The 19,485-nt window shown below is 45.1% G+C and overlaps 1 pseudogene; it reads right to left on the reverse strand.

The window, feature by feature from the left end:
• The window catches only part of LOC147089991 (lysophosphatidic acid receptor 6-like), a 56,234-nt pseudogene extending 53,713 nt beyond the window's left edge, over window positions 1-2,521 (reverse strand).
• Window positions 2,522-19,485: the final 16,964 nt, after the last annotated feature.

Consider the following 19,485-nt stretch of genomic DNA (forward strand, 5'->3'; position numbering starts at 1 on the left):
AGAAACAGCCCAGTCCTGTGACCACAGTGTCCAGAAACAGCCCAGTCCTGTGATCTCAGTGACCAGAAACAGCCCAGTCCTGTGATCTCAGTGACCAGAAACAGCCCAGTCCTGTGATCTCAGTGACCAGAAACAGCCCAATCCTGTGATCTGAGAGACCAGAAATAACCCAGTCCTGTTTTGTCAGTGACCAGAAACAGCCCAATCCCGTGATCTCAGTGTCTAGAATCAGCCCATTTCTGTGATCTCAGTGTCGAGGAACAACCGAGTCCTGTGATCTTAGTGACCAGAAACAGCCCTGTCCTGTGTTGTCAGTGACCATAAACAGCCCAGTCCTGTGATCTCCATGACCAGAAGCATCCCAGTCCTGTCATCTCAGTTACCAGAAACAGACCAGCCCTGTGATCTCAGTGACCAGAAGCAGCCCAGCACTGTTTAAAAATCAGCCCAGCTCCTGAGTTCTCAGTGACCAGTCGCTCCAAGTGCTGACAGCCAGTCTTGCTCTTCGATGTGCCTTTCCTGCGAAGGCTGACATTAGACAGAGCCTCCTCCCGACCGAAGAACATTCGGCACTTGAATTTATCGCCTGCAATGGAGTGGATCAGCAGATCAAGGCAGCTGTTGAGGCTGGTCAGTGCCGTGGTGATCTGCCAGGCCGAGTAGCTGGACTGGTTGAGCCGTCAGCTGGACAGCACCTGGTTATGCCTGAGGCCCTGGACGAGTTGAACGAGGTAACACAGACCAAAGCAAAGGAGAAAGGCCACCAGCACCAGGAACACCGTGCGGAGAGCATTCCTCTTCATCACCAGCACCATGCATTATCCGGTGGTGGGTTCCAGCAGCATCCTGGCAACGAGCGGGTATCAGAGCATGATAACCAGCAATGGAATGAAGAAAGCAATGAATGCTGCCGCGATCCTGATACTTGAAATGCACTTGCTCCAGGAGCTGAAGGAGAAGTTCTCCAGACATGCGGTCTATCATTTCTGGTTCTTGTTGCTCAGAGGACCTCTGATGGTCAAGTAGAGCAAGTTGACGGACAGAACGGGCCACATGAGGCAGCAGGCCAACAGGTGGTGGCGCTGTCTGTGGAGCTGCAGTGGTGTGATGGGATGGGCCACGGCGATATGCACAGATTCAGGTGAGGAACAAAGTGCTGCCATTCATGTTAACAAAGAATAGGGAGTCGGAGATTTTACATGCCAGGTCCCAGAAGACCCACTTATTCTGCAAGTTATGGTAGGCAACTTTGAAAAGAAGGGTTGTGGCAAAGACAAGGTCCATCATGGCCAGCTTAACCATGAACACGTCATTGGTCAAGAAAGCATCGTTTTTCCTGCAGAGGTACCACAGGCCGCAGCAGTTGGACACCATACCGAACACGAACACAGTGAATAAACCACGGGGAACATGAAGTACTAGAAGTTAACACCGACCACGGATTCATGGGTGTTGTTGGTGTCTGTAGATACAAATGACCACCAATGCACTAATTTTGAAAAATTGTCCCTGCTGTAGTATAGGGAACAATTTAACAATCACTCACAAAAATTAAGTGCAGAGTCCTAGAGATCGTGTGTTATTATTTATCAACAATTTTTTAAAATAAAAGTTCATGTTTCTGTTTAATTAAATGGGAGAGTGTTTTGAGACGAGATCATCAAATGGTTATTTTCCACCTTTGCACCAACCTTTTCAGGTCTTTATCAGTACTGGCCGGAGATTATCTCAACAAGCGTGACTCACCTTTAGCGAATAGCTGACTGGTAATATTACTTAGCTACAGAGTCCACACTCTCCGTCTCTCTCCGTCTTCTCACTGATTGGGTTGTGTTTCATTTATTTCTTATCCTGAACAAACAAAACTCGCCTTTCCCACTCTGTTCAGTGCATGTGTTACTTTGGCCTGTGGTGAATCGGTTCTCTGACCAGGTATATGACCACAACTTGACCCCTTCACTAAGCACTGAGCACTGATAAATTCCTGCGATTTCGGTACATGTCACTTAAATAAACCTTCACTATTCTGATCAGCAGTGACTCACCGAACGCTATTTCCTTTGCACTGTGTTCACCTCAATGCGCTGCAGCTATTCACCTATTGAGATTCGTACTACCCTTACACTCCCACCTCCTTCTCACTGATCAGCGCTGAGTCACCTATTGCTCCTGGTGCTACCCATTCTACTCACACCTTCACCTCACTGTTTAGCACTGTTTTAACTATTGAGCTTACTACTACCCTTACACTCGCACCTCCACCTCACTGATCAGCGCTGAGTCACCTATTGCCCCTGGTGCTACCCAATCTACTCACACCTCCATCACACTGATTAGCACGGATTTTACTATTGTGCCCAGTACTACCCTTACACTCCTACCTTTATCTCACTGATCAGCACTGAGTCACATATTGACCCTGGTGTTACCTATTCCACTGCAGTTCTGGTTTGCTCGGGATCGCGATGCTCTCCACAAACTCCCACATGCTGCTGTTACGACACACCACATGCCCTGCCATCGCTAACCTTGTTTTATTTATTTATTAATTAGTTAAAGATTTTATTCAATTGATATTTTAGGTTTATTGTTTGATTATTTTACTTAATTTAAGTTATTAATTTAATAAGTACCAGCAAGTTACATTTTCTCCGCTCTTAATTTAAACCCCTTCCCTAACTTAGAGAGCAGGAAAGAGCTGTAATACTCACCAACCAATCACCTACCTGCTCTCCTGTGACTTCACTCTTTGATTTTGTTGCACTCCCTTTCCCCCTCTTATTTTCCTTTCCAGTTATTCTCTGTACTTTTGTATTCTGCTTGGTGTTCTACTGAATAGTAAGCCTAAAATTTATTATAAGCATCCTTTTTTGTGTTTCATTTTAGTTCTAGCTCTGGATGCCCTTTCTGTATCTCTCGTAGGAATGTGTCAAGTCTGTACCCGAACTATCTCCTTGTTGATGGTCTTTCAATGTGGATGTACTGCTTTACCTGTCAGTCTTTGATTTCAATCTACCTGGGCCAGAACCCTTTCAACTCATTCAAATTAGTCCGTCTCCATAAGAACATAAGAACATAAGAATTAGGAGCAGGAGTAGGCCACTTGACCCTTCGAGCCTGCTCCGCCATTCAATAAGATCATGGCTGATCATTTACCTCATTTCCATTTTCCTGAATTATCCCCATATCCCTTGATTCCCTTAATATTCAAAAATCTATCGATCTCTGTCCTGAATGTACTCAACGACCGAGCCTCCGCAGCCCTCTGGGGTAGAGAATTCCAAAGATTCACCACCATCTGAGTGAAGAAATTTCTCCTCATCTTAGGCCTAAATGGCCGACCCCTTATTCCGAGATTATGACCCCTGGTTCTTGACTCCCCAGCCAGGGCAAACAACGTCACTGCATCTACCCTGGCAGCCCTGTAATCATTTTGTATGTTTCAATGAGATCACCTTTCATTATTCTAACTCTAGGGAATATAGGCCTAGTCTACTCAATCTCTCCTCATAGGACAATCCCGCCCACCACCCCACCCCCCATCCCAGGAACCAGTCTGGTGAGCCTTCGTTCCACTCTTTCTATGGCAAGTCTATTCTTCCTTGGGTAAGGAGACCAGAACATTCAACAGGGCCCTTTATAATTGCAGTAAGACTTCTTTACACTTATACACAAATCCTCTTGTAATAAAGGCCAACATACCATTTGCTTTCCTAATTTCTTGCTATACCTGCAAGTTAACTTTCAGTGATTCGTGTACAAGGACCCCCAGGTCCCTCTCAACACCAACATTTCCCAATCTCTCACCATTTAAAAAATGCTCTGCTCTTCTATGTTTCCTAACAAAGTGGATACCTTCACATTTCTCCACATTATATTCCATTTGCCATGTTCTTGCCCACTCACTTAGCCTGTCTACATCCCCTTGAAGCCTCCTTGCACCCTCCTCACAACTTATATTCCTAACCTCAATCCTATGAGCCCTAATTTTGTTTAATAGCCTCTTGTGTGGCACCTTATCGCATGCCTTCTGAAAATACAAATATGCCACATCCACTGGTTCCCCCTTATCTATTCTGCTAGTTACAACCTCAAAATCCTCCAGCAGATTTGTCAAACACGATTTTCCTTAATAAATTCATGTTTACTCCACCCACTCCTATTATTATTTTCTAAGTGCCCTGTAACCACGTCCATAATAATAGATTCGAGCAAATTCCCTACTACTGATGTCAGGCTAACTGGTCTGCAGTTCCCTCTTTTCTCCCTCCCTCCTTTTCTAAATAGAATGGATACATTTGCTTCCATCCAATCCGCGGGAACCATTCTAGAATCTATGGAATTTTGGAAAATGACAACCAATGCATCCACTATCTCTATAGCCAACTCTTTCAAAACCCAAAGATGTAAGCCATCAGGTCCAGGGAATTATCCGCTTTCAGTCCCATTAATTTCTCCAGTTGAGAATTTTCGCATTTCATTGCTCCTTTTCCTTTTCCATAACTACTCTACACCGAATGATATCGTGATCACTGTTTCCTAAATGCTTCTCCACCGAAACATGCTCCACTTGCCCCATTTCCCAGATCCAACACTGCTTCCTTTCTGGTTGGGCTGGAAACATACGGATCAAGAAAGATCTTGTATACATTTCAGGAATTCTCCCCTGTTTTGCCCTTTACGTAGTTATTATCCCACTTTATGTTGATGTCTCCCATTATCACTACTCTAAAGTTATTGAATCTTTCTGCATTATTTTATTCAGTTTAAGTTATTAATTTAATAAGTACTAGCAAGTTACAGTTTCTCAAATCTTAATTTAATCCCCTTCACTAATTTGGAGAGCAGAAAAAGCTGTAATACTCAGCAACCAATCACCTACCTGCTCTCTTGTGACGTCACTCTCTGGTTTTGAATCGGAGACTCGCACTGCCGCTGTTTTACCGCAGCTCCAGTCTCCTGCCCCTGATTTAACGCAGCTCCAGTCTCCTGCCGCTGATTTAACGCAGCTCCAGTCTCCTGCCGCTGATTTAACGCAGCTCCACTCTCCTGCCGCTGATTTACCACAGCTCCAGTCTCCTGCCGCTGGTTTAACGCAGCTCCACTCTCCTGCCGCTGTTTTAACGCAGCTCCACTCTCCTGCCGCTGATTTACCGCAGCTCCACTCTCCTGCCGCTGATTTAACGCAGCTCCACTCTCCTGCCGCTGATTTACCGCAGCTCCACTCTCCTGCCCCTGATTTAACGCAGCTCCACTCTCCTGCCGCTGTTTTAACGCAGCTCCAGTCTCCTGCCGCTGATTTAACGCAGCTCCACTCTCCTGCCGCTGATTTAACGCAGCTCCAGTCTCCTGCCGCTGGTTTAACACAGATCCAGTCTCCTGCCGCTCTTTATGGAATGGCAGCATATGAAGCGACAAGGAGAAAAGTCAAGTAACCAATTAAGAAAGCAAAGAGGAAATATGCAATTAAATTATCACGGAATGTAAAACAAAATAGTAAAATATTCTACAGGTGCATTAATAAAAAGAAAATTCGGATGGGAATAGGGCCACTAAGGGATGGAGAGGTTAAAATCACAGGCATCGATGGTGAAATGGCAGAAATATTAATTAATTTCTTTGCTTCTGTATTTACGGTGGAGACAGTTCAGGTGGAAATGGCATCAGAAGATGATACTAGAACTGTTATAACCACACTTAAAATAAAAAGAGGAGAAATATTAAACTAAATAATCAAGTTCAAAGAGGATAAAACCCCTGGTATGGACGGATTACATCCGCGCATTTTATTATAATCTAGGGCAGAGATAACAGAGGCATGACCACACATATTTAATTATTCGTTGTAAAAAGACGTAGTGCCAGAGGACTGTTGGATAGCTAACGTAATACCTGTATTCAAGAAGGGAAATACAACATTTCCAGTTAACTATAGATCAGTAATGGACAGAGGCATCTGCGACAGGTAGATTGGTGTGGACGATGCCAAGTAGATTTTCCCCTCGTGTTTATTCTCTCGCCAACTATCTCTCTGCTGCAGCCCCAGTCTATCAGCTACATCTTTCAACCCTCCCTCGGCCAGGAGGGTCAGTAGTGTTGTTACTGAGCCACTCTTTGTGATGCACATTGAAGTCCCCCACCAAGTGTTTATTCTGTGCCCTTGCAGCCCCAATATTTCTTCCACGTTGGAGATGTATTACCTGAATGAGGGCAATTGTTTGTAATCAGCAGGAGGTTACATTCCCCATGTTTGACCTGCTACCAAGAGACTTCGTGGGCTCTGAATTCATTGTTGTGTACTCCCAGGACCACTCCTTCCTGATTGGATAACACTGTACTGCAACCTCTGGTGGTTTTGTCCTGCCGGTGGTTCAGGACATACTCAGGGACGGGGATGGAGGAGTCTGAGACATTGGTTGAAAGTTATGATTCAGTGAATATGACTAGTCCTTGGGGCAACATTCACAAGTTTGGTGCAAGTCTGCAGATGTTAGTGATGAGGACAGGGTTTGACTGGGCTGGGAGTGCCTTTGTTGTATCCTAATCCAGTGCCCAGATCGAATTTACTCTTATTATAGCAGAGTTTCCATTGTGTAGTGGTTATCACGTTTGCCAAACAGGCGGAAGGGCCCCGCTGCGAAACTGGGCAGCAACATTTGGCGGAGCAGGTTCGAAGGAGCAAATGGCCTACTCCTGCTCCTATTTTTCTATATGGTTTTTCGTAGCGGTTTGGCACAAGTGAATGACTTGCTAAGACATTTCAAATGGCAGTTAAGTGTCAACCACATTGCTCTGGGCCTGGAGTCACATGTTGGCCCGACTGGGTGAAGACGTCAGGTTTCCTTCCACTAAAGGAAATTAGTGAACCAGATGAGATTATACGACGGCATTATTGATACCAGCATTTTAATTCCAGATTTATTTAATTAATTGAAATTGAATCCCCCGTGAAGGGATTTGAGCTCATGTCTCCAGAATATTAGTCCAGGCTTCTAGTCCAGTAACATAACCACTGTGCTACCGAAGCCCCAATTTGAATGCAACGAGTGGTGTTCCCCCGGGATCTGTTCTAATGCGTCAACTTTTCACCATATTTATTAAAGACTTGGATAAAGGAACAGAGATTTGTATATTCAAGTTTGCAGATGACACTAGATTAAGAGGGACAGTAAGTAGAGCAGATTGGAGCAGGAAATTGCAAAACAGCATAGGCAGAGTAAATGCAAGATGGATTGTAATGCGGGGAACTGTGAGATCATCCCATTACTTGTCCCATTATCACCCCCTTTTCCCTTGCAACATCGTCCATTTTGTCATTTAATCATCCTGCCTTTCTCTGGCTCAGTACTTGCATATAAACTGGTAAATCTCCAACTTATTCCAGTCCTCATCTATTTCCCTCTCCACAATAGCTGCCAGATCTGCTGATTCTTTCCAGTGTTTTCTGTTTGATTTCAGTTACACCTTTATCTATCTCCCTCTGATGGTGTCTCTCTGCATCACTCAACGTCCTAATTTATCTTCCCCTGCTGGCGACTCACTTTTTCAGCACCTATACGCAATAATAGTGTTTGTCTGCCTCGCTCAGCTGATGTACTCAGTATTGCCCATTGCTCTCATTCACCGATGTTGCTATCTCCCTCTGCTGGTGGCTCCTTGTATTACTGCCTCTGCAAAGTTGCCCGTCTCTATAATTGTCTCATTATCTTTTATTGTCTCATTGACTTGATTCAATAAATAGCATTACCCAGACGATTCCGTGTTTCCTTGTCCTCGAACTTGTATTAGAGATAAAGGATATATGATAATATTCTACAGTGCCTCGACATAAGAGTATTAAAGATATATGACCATATCCTATATAAAACCAACAATAGCAATCAATCTCTATCAATTAGTCGACAAAGCACCCAAACATGAAGCGAGGAGACCCCCCAGTGATGGAGAGCTTTGAAAACCATAGGTCTAAAGGTACCTTTTTCACCCAAGCTTGCTGCACTTACCACGTCATGACCTAAATTATGCATATACTCTATTCCAATATTCGATTAATGAACTGGAAAAACACGCTATCACCTTTGGGGTGAGCTCAGTTGCTTTCATTATTTCATTAATTTAACTTTTAGGTAACTGGATATTTCACTGCACTCCTGAACTGCTCTCTGAACTTGGTCTGAGGCACCACATAAATGGAGCTTTTTAAATGCTGAAGCATATATCTGACATTTAACAGTGTACTTAAAGAGGCATTGTAATCTGATAGATTATGTTTTGTAATAATACAAAAGAAGACATCTATGACAGGTGCCAGCCACAAAAGTATGAAGCTGCCGGATATTGTGAAGAGTAGAATCACAGACTTTCTTCTGCTCTCCATCTCTGGGTCATTGCTATTGGCTCCCTTGCTCTGACCCCTCAGTCCCTTACTGTCTAGACTGGCCACTAAAATGTGTCTGACGGTCAGAGTATTGAGCAAGAAGATTGAAGCGAATGGGAGCAATGCGGTTAAAATCATATCAAACCAGTCAAATCCCACCCATTCGGGTGAAATAAAATAACTTGGTCTTATATAACAACCCATCGGTACATCATCGATTATCTCCCCAGGTTCATCTGTAAAGAAGAACGGAACGTTTTTCAAACAGAGCAGAATGCAGGTTGTTGCTATAACCAGAGCCGCGGTTCTCTCGGTGCAATATTTTGTTTTCAAGTTCCGGTAACAAATGGTGACAAATCGATCAAAGGGGAAAGTGACTGTTAACCAGGCTGAACAGTTAATAGCTGCAACACACAGGACTTTAATAACATGACACACAGGGGTGATCTCCAGGAAAGATCCCAGAAATTAATAATAACTCATCCACCACATTATGACTTCAATGATAATGATCAGTAGATCCGCCATTGCCATGGACACCAGGTAGCGAGTGATGCAGGTGGAGAGCCCGCACTTTCATCGGGACAAGATCACAATCACCAGTAAATTAACTGTAAGAAAGAGAATGGAAAAGCTTAGAGGCCTTACTGATTAAAGTCAATGGACCATTACCACAACTGAACCCAGACAGTAAGCATTTGAGCGGAAAATTTTCCAGTGGGCTCACCGAGGTGCATTTACCTGTCCGGGGCAGCAGGGTCACTGCACAGGGATCAACAACCGGGACCTGGGAATAATTCCTTCCCAGCTCAGAGTTCGTGAAGCTCCCTTTTCCATCCCCAAACTCTGCCTGGTGTGATTGACAGAACCTTGTCTGAAATTAAAAACATTGCTTCTGCATCCACGGATGACAAATTGACTTGTTACTTGTGAGAGCAAGGAATTACAATTCAAGTGTAAAATTAACAACAGCTTGGTCATTGGGTGAGCAAAAGACAAATGAATAGAGCATAATACGGGAGATGGGAGTTCCAGCGAGAACGGCGAGTGATAGTTACTAACCAAGACATCGAAATGGTGCTCACAGAATGTACCAGCATGAGACGATGGAGGGGAACTGGTCAGGCAAAGATGTCACGGGGTCCAGAATGTGAGATTCCATCCGATGTGAGTTTGGTGGGAGCACGGGTTTACTGGATATTGGACCAGAGGAGTGGGGCACTGATATTGTCAGAAATCTAAATGGACATCATGATCGGAGCAGCTTCCTCAGATGGAAAGAAGTCACAGCTGTATCTGGGATAAAAGGGGCAGCATAAACCAGTGGATGAAGGTTCGGAACCAGGAGAAGGGAATAAGATTTGTGAGGCGAGAAAATGAACACTATCAATTATTAATTTGATAAATTAATCAAACATTTGCAATAATAGTTATTCAATGTCATCAGTTGATTGATTGAAAGTTTTCCTTCAAAGGGGGTTTGTACTGAAGCGGACAACTATTTACAGTCCAAGGAGTGTCCATAAAACATATCCCATCTGTACCATGAATTGGTTAGAAAACCCAGAATTTGGAGAGTCCACACTTTCCACGGGACAGAATCGCAAATCGCCACCAAGTTCACTGTGAGCAGGAAAGGAAAAGAAACAGTGATATCACTGTCCAGACTGAAAAATTGTCAAACATTTTAACAGATGTGCACGGGCTGTGCATTTATTTGTTTAGTTTACCCCCTTGGCTGCTGCCTCCACTTATGAAGCAGAAGCTAATGCTGGGGGTTTAATTATGTTTGGCGGTGGCCCCGTGATCCCAGCTCTACAGCTGAGTCTTCACATGTGATCATTGAAATGAAATTGACTCCGCGGATCCAACACTGGGTGGTTCGCGGGCCAGGACCTCACCAACTTTGAAAGCAAAAGGCGACAAAACGAGTATCATCAGGGAGTGCAGATTAGGAGACTAAATCTGGATTTAATCATAATACAGAATTTAAACACTAATGATTTGAGCCACACAAGGCCAGAGAGTTTGATTGTAGAAAATACAGTGGAAACACGAGCCTGGTATTGCGCTGCTACACCAAGTATAAGTAATTCATTATATCAGGTTGCCACTGGAGCATCGTGAATGCGTTATGTCACAATATGCCAAGCAATTCAATTATGACACGAAGCTGGGTGTGCATGTGTGCTGTGAGGAGGATGCCGAGAAAAATAGAAACATAGAAGATAGGAGCAGGGGTAGGCCATTCGGCCCTTCGAGCCTGCTCCGCCTTTCAATGAGATCATGGCTGATCAGCCTAATTCAGTACCTTGTCCCTGCTTTCTCCCCATATCCCTTGATCCCTTTAGCCTTAAGAAATATATCCAACTCTTTCTTGAATATATTTAATGAACTGGCCTCCACCGCCCTCTGTGGTAGAGTATTCCACAGGTTCACCACTCTCTGGGTAAAGAAATTCCTCCTCATTTCAGTCCTAAATGGCTTACCCCTTATCCTTAGTCTATGACCCCTGGTTCTGGACTCCCTGGCTATCAGAAACATCCTTCCTGCATCTAGTCTGTCCAGGCCTGACAGAATTTTATAGTTTTCGATGAGATCCCCTCTGAATCTTCTAAACTCCAGTGAGCATAAGCCCACTTGACAGAATCTCTCCTCATACCTCATTCCTGCCATCCCAGGTATCAGCCTGGTGAATCTTCGCTGCACTCCCTCCATGGCAAGAACGTCCTTACTCAGGTAAGGCGACCAAAACTGCACACAATACTCAAGGTGCTGCCTCACCAAGGCCCTCTACAACTGTAGCAAGACATCCTTGTTCCTGTACTCGAACCCTCTTGCTACGAAGGCCAACATACCATTTGCCCTCTTAACCGCCTGCTGCACCTGCATGCTTACCTTCAGCGACTGGTGCACAATAACACCCAGGTCTCTTTGCTCTTCCCCTTCTCCCAATCTATTGCCATTCAAATAATAATCTGCCTTCCTGTTTTTGCCACCAAAGTGGATAACCTCACATTTATCCACATTATAGTGCATTTGCCATGTTTCTGCCCAATCACCCAACCTGTCCAAATCGTATTGAAGTTTCACGACATCCTCCTCACAGCTTACCCTCCCACCCAGCTTTGTGTCGTCTGCAAATTTGGAGATATTACATCCAATTCCCTCATCCAGATCATTAATATATATTGTGAACAGCTGGGGCCCTAGGACCGATCCTTGTGGTACCCCACTAGTCACTGCCTGCCACTCGGAAAATGACCCGTTTATTCCAACTCTTTGCTTTCTGTCCACCAACCAGTTCTCTATCCAAGTCAATACCTTGCCCCCAATCCCATGTGCCTTAATTTTGCAGGCTAATCTCTTATGTGGGACCTTATGTGGGAAAGCCTTCTGAAAGTCCAAATACACCACATCCACTGGTTCTCCCTTATCTATTTCAACAGTTACATCCTCAAAAAATTCCAGTAGATTAGTCAAGCATTATTTACCTTTTGTAAATCCATGTTGACTTTGTCCTATCCTGTCACTGCTTTCCAAGTGTTCTGCTATTACATCTTTATAATAGGCTCTAGCATTTTCCCCAATACTGATGTCAGGCTTACCGGTCTAAAATTCCCCACTTTTTCTCCAGGATGATTTGGACAGGTTGGGCGATTGGGCAGATGTATGGCAGATGCAGTATAATGTGGATAAATGCAAGGTTATCCACTTTGGTGGCAAAAACAGGAAATCAGATTATTATCTGAATGGCAATAGATTGGGAGAAGGGGATGTGTAACGAGACCTGGGTGTCCTTGTGCACCAGTCGCTGAAAGTAAGCATGCAGGTGCAGCAGGCTTTAAGAAGGCAACTGTTATGTTGGCCTTCGTAGCGAGAGGATTCGTGTACAGGAACAAAGATTTCTTGCTGCAGTTGTACAGGGCCTTGATGAGACCACACCTTGAGTATTGTGTGCAGTTTTGGTCGCCTTATCTGAGGAAGCATGTTCTTGCCATGGAGGGAGTGCAGCGAAGATTCACCAGACTGATACCTGGGATGGCAGGAATGACGTATGAGGAGAGATTGGGACGATTGGGCTTATATTCGCTGGAGTTTAGAAGAATCAGAGGGGATCTCATTGAAACTTATAAGATTCTAGCAGGGCTAGACAGACTAGATGCATGATGGATGTTCCCGATTGCGGGGGAGTCCAGAACCAAGGGTCACAGTCTAAAGATAAGGGGTAAGTCATTTAAGACAGAGATGAGGAGGAATTTCTTCACCCAGAGAGTGGTGAACCTATGGAATTCTCTACCACAGAAGGCAGTTGAGGCCAATTCATTAAATATATTCAAGAAGGAGTTAGATATATTTCTTAAGGCTAAAGGGATCAAGGGATATCTGGAGAAAGCAGGGACAGGGTACTGAATTTGGATGATCAGCCATGATCGCATTGAATGGTGGAGCAGGCTCGAGGGGCCGAATGGCCGACTCCTGCTCCTATCTTCTATGTTTCTATGTTTCTATTTCAAATTCATCTAAAGACTTTAGACAAAGAATTCCCAATTGATTGTGCCATTTTTCTGCTTTTATCTTATATCCTCAATTACTTCCTCTCTTTTAATTTTAGAGTAATTACCATTTCATCTCATTCAGGGTCCATGGAGGAACGTTACTTTCCAATACAATAATATCATAGATGACACGCTTGTCCAATTTTAACATATTTTGTTTGTTTAAATTTTACTTAATCGAACCTCTTCTTGAACTTATTATTTCACAAAATAACCGTTTATATTGTTCCTAAGTCTATTGCATCTTTTCACAATGATCCCAAATCCAAAAATAAGTATTTTTGGACAAACAGGTCTTGCCAATATTCAATTTTATTTTCCCCTTAAAACGCTCTTCCTTGATAGACAGGAAGCACCTGGACTGTACGCCTCCCTCTTCTTCTAATAAAACTTTGATTATACGTTTGAAGTTCAGGTGCATTTTACCATCTTGAGTTCTTGAAACAGCAACTCATATCGATTTATCAAATCAATTCCAATTTCAGAAACAAATGAGGCGCAGGCTTGGTGGTTTTACATTGGAGACAGAAGTGCTTGAAATGGCTTTGAAAGTAGCATCCAAATCGCACCCTCTCGTGAACTCTGTCTCCGAAGATAGAAATAACCCTGAATGGGTTCAGACCGAGTGTTAGAAAGGCAAGGCCTCGAGGTCAAATCGTCACCATCCCGTGACATTTGATGCAATCAAGTTCTTAACTGCTTAAAACTGGTGGATCTCTTTCTATGCCGTCAACATCCCTGTGGTCCATGGTCCCCTGTTTATAATAAAAGAGAAAGGGAGAATCCATCGTGCCTCTGCATAAGAGCCCAAGTGTTTAATTTATAAATTCATAATTCCTCTGACACTGTGGGGAAATGTCCACTTAAATTAAGAAACTTAAATTTAGTAATGCCCAGTATATCAATTTACATTCAGAAATACAAAATTTGTTTCTTGGTGAATTAAATATACAGCTTTCACGGAAAGGGTTAACTCCTCTGTAGGTTGATAAGAAGACGGGGCAAAACAAAGTCAGATGCAATTGCATCACTTTTTCATAAATTTAAGACAACTTCCCAATCGAAAAAGAACCAAAGATAAAAGCCAACAGATCACATGGACCTGACGGCCAACTTCCCACGGTACTTCCCAGGGCTGCACAGATTTTGGATGCATTGGTTTGATCTTACAAAATTCCCTAGATTCTACAACAGTTCCCGTGGATTAGAATGTAGCATCTCAGAGAGACTTTCAGATAATGAATATCTTGATGCTCTGGAGAAGTAATCACTGTTCGCAGCCCTTTATCTCAAGGCACACTCTGATTCCAAACTTGTCAGTTGGAGAGGTTTAAGCTAATTAAGGGGAGCCAACACGGATTTCTTAAAGGCTGATCGTGTTTGACTAATCGAATTGAATTTTTTGATGAAGTAACAGGGAGGATTGATGAAAGAAATGCAATGGATGTTGTCTACATGGATTTTAGGAAAACATTTGTCAAAGTACCACGTAGAAGGCTGGTTAACACAATTGAGGCTCATGCAACAGGTGGGTCAGTGGCAGCTTCAGTAAATAGTTGGCTTAAGGACAGAAAAGAGCGAGTGGTGGTAAATGACAGTTTTTCAGACTGGATGATCGTAGACAGTGGTGTTCCCCAAGGGTCAGTGCTGGGGCCACTGCTTTGTTTGGTATATATAAATGACCTGGATATTGGAATCCACAATAGAATTTTTAAACTTGCCGATGACACCAAACCTGGGGGAGTGGCAAACAGTGACAATGGCACCAATCGACTGCAACAGGACAAGAATGGCTAGCAGAATGGGCAGCAAAGTGGCAGATGGAATTTAATGCATAGAAGTGTGAGGTGATGCATTTTGGCAGAAGGAGCATTATACACCTGGGAGTTAGTGTGCATAGGTCCCTGAAGGTGGCAGGACATATTGAGAGAGTGGTTAGAAAACATATGGTATCTTGTGTTTCATAAATAGAGTTATTGAGTACAAAAGTAGAGAAGTTATGCTGAACTGTTATAAAGAGCTGGTTAGGCCACAACTTGACTATTGCGTCCAGTTCCGGTCACCACACTTTAGGGAGGATGTGAAGAGTGTGTGCAGAGGAGATTTACCAGAATGATTCCGGGGATGGGGGACTTTAGCTACAAAGACAGGTCGGAGAAGCTTGATTTGTTTTCATTAGAGCAAAGGAGGTTGAGTGGTAAATTGATAGAGGTGTACAAGATTATGATTGGTTTGGGTAGGCTAGATGGGGAAAGGCAGTTCCCACTAGTTGATGGTACAAGGACTATGGGACACAGATTTAAGGTTTTGGGCAAGAGATACAGGGGAGATGTGAGGAAAATGTTTATATGCTGCATGTTATGAGGACCTGTAACTCGCTGCCAATGGAAGTGGTGGAAGCGGAGACACTCAATGCTTTCAAGGGCGACTGGATAGGCCCTTGAGGGAAATAAACTTGCAGGGCTACGTGGATACAACGGGGGAATGGGACTGACTGGATTGCTTGCAGAGAACCGGCACGGACTCAATGCGCCGAATTGCCTCCTTCTGTGCCATTAGGATGCTATAACTCTATGACTGTATGTTGAGGCTCTGGAGAAGTAATCACTGCATGCAGCCCTTTAGCCCCAGGCACACACTGATTCCAACCTTGCACACGTTGCTAAGTTTGAAAGGTTGCATTTTTCACACTGGCAATCCATTGAGTGATAGCAGTGCTGTGATAAGTTAAGGTTGTTAGGGGGATGTAGTGCCAGAAGATACATGGAGGACTGATGATAGCTGTGACTGTTCAGACAATGTGAGCGGCAGTTAAATGTTGGCAATATTTAAAATGTCAATCAGCAAGTCTCGTTCAAAATGTTGACAGAAACTGCTTGTCAGTTCATGCTGACTTTGCACAACATCATGACTTTAAATCCGCAGCCATTTTACAGAAGACAAGTCTACGTATTTTGTATCACTTTAATGAAGGACGCACTGCTGACTTTTATAAGAACAATAAGACGTACGAGCAGGAGTCGGTCATTCGGCCCTCGAGCCTGCTCCGCCATTCAATAAGATCATGGCTGATCTGATCTTGACCTCAACTCCACTTCCCTGCCCGCTCCCCATAACGCTTCACTCCCTTATCTTGCAAAAATCTGTCTATCTCCACCTTAAATATATTAAATGACCCAGCCTCCACAGCTCTATGGGGAAGATAATTCCAAAGATTCACAACTCCCTGAGAGAGGAACTTCCTCCTCATTTCCGATTTAAAAGGGTGCCCCCATATTCTGAAATCGTGCCCCCTAGTTCTAGATTCCCCCCGAGGGGACACATCCTCTCTGCATCTACCCTGTCAAGCCACTTCAGAATCTTATATATTTCAATAAGATCAACTCTCATTCTTCTAAACTCCAATGAGTATAGGCCCAACCTGCTCAACCTTTCTTCATAAGACAACCCCTTCATCTCTGGAATCAACCTCATGAACCTTCTCTGAACTGCCTCCATTGCAAGTATATCCTTCCTTAAATAAGGAGACCAAAACTGTACGCAGTGTTCCAGGTGTGAGCTCACCAATGCCCTGTAGAGTTGTAACGGGACTGCCCTACATTTATACTCCATTCCCTTTGCAATAAAGGTCAACATTCCATTTGCCTTCCTAATTACTTGCTGGACCTGCATTCTACCTTTCTCTGATTCATATACAAGGACCCACAGATCCCTCTGCACCTCAGCATTTTGTAATCTTTCCCCAGTTAAATAATAATTCGCTTTTTTATTTTTCCTACCAAAGTGGATAACCTCGCATTTTCCCACATTAAACTCCATCTGGCAGATTTTTGCCAACTCACTTAACCTATCTATATCAGTTTTGAGATAATTTGCACCCTCCACACAAATTGCTTTCCCACCTATCTTTGTATCTTCGGCAAATTTGGCTACATTACAATCAGTCCCTTCATCCAAATCATTATTATAGATTGTAAATAGCTGAGGCCCCAGCATTGATCCCTGCAACACTCATTGTTACAGTTTGCCAACCTGAAAATGATCGATTTATCTCGACTCTCTGTTTTCTGTTAGTTAGCTAATCCTCTATCCATGCTAATATATTACCCCAAGCCCCTTGAGCTCTGATCTTGTGCAGTAAACTTTGTGGTAAACCACTGTTTGTATTCCTGTTTGTCCTGTTTGTATTCCACTGTGTACATGCCTGGACATGCCTCGGCTGACTCCTCCCACAGGTCCTAGTATAAAGGTGACTGCTCCCCAGCCCTTTGTATCCTGGACCGGTCGACCACGCGAGGCAGACCTCCATTCTGTTGTTAATAAAAGCCTTTCGTTACTCTTCTAACTCTCAGTCTTTTATGAGTAATTAATAGCGCATCAATTTTATTAACAACATTTTTATAATGGAGAAGATCCTCACACCAGCATGCCTGGACTTAGATCATCGGGAGGCGGACTCATCCACCAAGTTTACTCACTGGCTTAAGTGTTTTGAAAAATTCCTGACCGCCTCCGAAGCAATCAAATCGGACGAGGACAAACTGGATGTCCTGACCTCCAAAGTTAACCACCGAGTGTACTCGGTCATCCAAGATGCAACCTCGTACGCGGACGCTATCAAGCTCCTCAAGGACCAGTACACGTGCCCAGTGAACGAAGTGTACGCCAGGCACCTCCTGGGGAGTCGTAAACAACAACCTGGGGAATCGACCGTGGAATACCTTCAGGCACTGTCTGTGCTTGGCCGGGCCTGTGGTTGTAAGGATGTAAAGGCCGCCGTGTACACAGAGGAACTTATCCGGGACGCTTTTGTAGCGGGCCACAGATCCAATTACACCCGACAGCGACTGTTGGAGCAGAGTAACCTCGACCTCAACAAGGCCTCTGAACTCGCACTATCGTTGGATGCAGCCTACCAGGGCATGGATGCCTACTCCTCTGCACCGTGGACGCCGCGGGGAATGACAGCCTGGGACACGGTAGGACCACCTCATAGTGCCGTGCCACCCCAGCCACACCCCAACAACGGCCCAACTACCGCAGCAGTGTCCCAAGGCCAGACAGCAGTGCCCCAAGGCCAGAAATGCTACTTCTGTGGCCAGGCAAAACACCCCAGAGCGCGCTGCCTGGCGAAAAACGCGATCTGCTCGGGCTGCGGGAAGAAGGGACACTATGCTAGCGTCTGCAGGGCCAAAGCCACCCCGAACCCCAGCAGCGCCGCGTGTGGGCCATGCGGGCCGCCATCTTGGACCTCCCCGGCCATGTGCGAATCACCGGTACAGCAGCCATTTTGGATGCCTCCAGCCACATGGGGATCATGGACACCGCCATCTTGGATGACAGCCGGGACGCAGCAGGCCCCCGACACCGCCTCATCTGATACCCGCAGCGACACACCGACCCCTACGCTGGCATCCGTTACACTGGACCAAGCGAGAGCGCACCAACTGGCCAGTTCCACAATGGACATTAAGGTAAATGGTCACGATACAATCTGCCTTTTTTACTCTGGGAGCACGGAGAGCTTCATCCACCCCGACACGGTGCGGCGTTGCTCTCTCCCAGTCCTGCCTGTGCAACAGCGGATTTCTACGGCCTCCGAGTCCCAGTCGGCGGACATCGGCGGCTACTGCGTGGTGACACTCGTAGTGGACGGGACCGTGTACGATCATTTTAAACTTCTGGTCCTGCCTGACCTCTGCGCTGCCGTCCTGTGGGGTTAGATTTTCAGTGCCACCTTAAAAGTGTTACGATGGCGTACGGTGGACCACTACCCCCACTCACAGTCCGCAGCCAGCAGCTTCCAAATTGCCCGCCGCGCACCAGGTGCAACCTCTCCACACTCAGAGTCACCCCCCACCATTGTTTGCTAACCTCACCCCCGACTGTAAGCCCATCGCCACAAAGAGCAGGCGATACAGTGCCGGGGACAGGGTTTTCATTAAAACCGAAGTGGAGCGGCTCCTGAAAGAAGGGATTATTGAGGGCAGCACCAGCCCCTGGCGAGCCCAGGTTGTGGTCGTTAAGACCGGCGAGAAACAGCGCCTGGTCATCGACTACAGCCAGACAATAAATCGCTACACCCTGCTGGACGCCTACCCACTCCCCCGTATAGCTGATATGGTCAACCAGATCGCGCAGTACCGCGTCTTCTCGACCATTGACCTGAAATCAGCGTACCACCAGCTCCCCATCCGCCCTGAGGACCGCCAGTACACAGCCTTTGAGGCAAACGGCCACCTCTATCACTTCCTTAGGGTTCCCTTTGGCGTCACCAATGGGGTCTCCGTCTTCCAAAGGGAGATGGACCGGATGCTAGATCAAAATGCGTTGCAGGCCACTTTCCCATATCTGGACAATGTGACCATCTGCGGCCGTGACTTGCAGGACCATGACGCAAACCTCTCCCCTCCTCCGACCGCAATGTGTACTTCCTCAATATTATTGATGAGTACTCCCGTTTCCCGTTCGCCTTCCCCTGCCCGGACATGACCAGTGCCACGGTCATTAAATGTCTGAACAACCTCTTCACCCTGTTCGGCTTCCCCA

The sequence above is a fragment of the Somniosus microcephalus genome, unplaced genomic scaffold (genome assembly GCF_052327205.1).
Source record: "Somniosus microcephalus isolate GS21.2 unplaced genomic scaffold, FLI_Smic_1.0 unresolved_chr4, whole genome shotgun sequence".
Classification (NCBI taxonomy): Eukaryota; Metazoa; Chordata; class Chondrichthyes; order Squaliformes; family Somniosidae; genus Somniosus; species Somniosus microcephalus.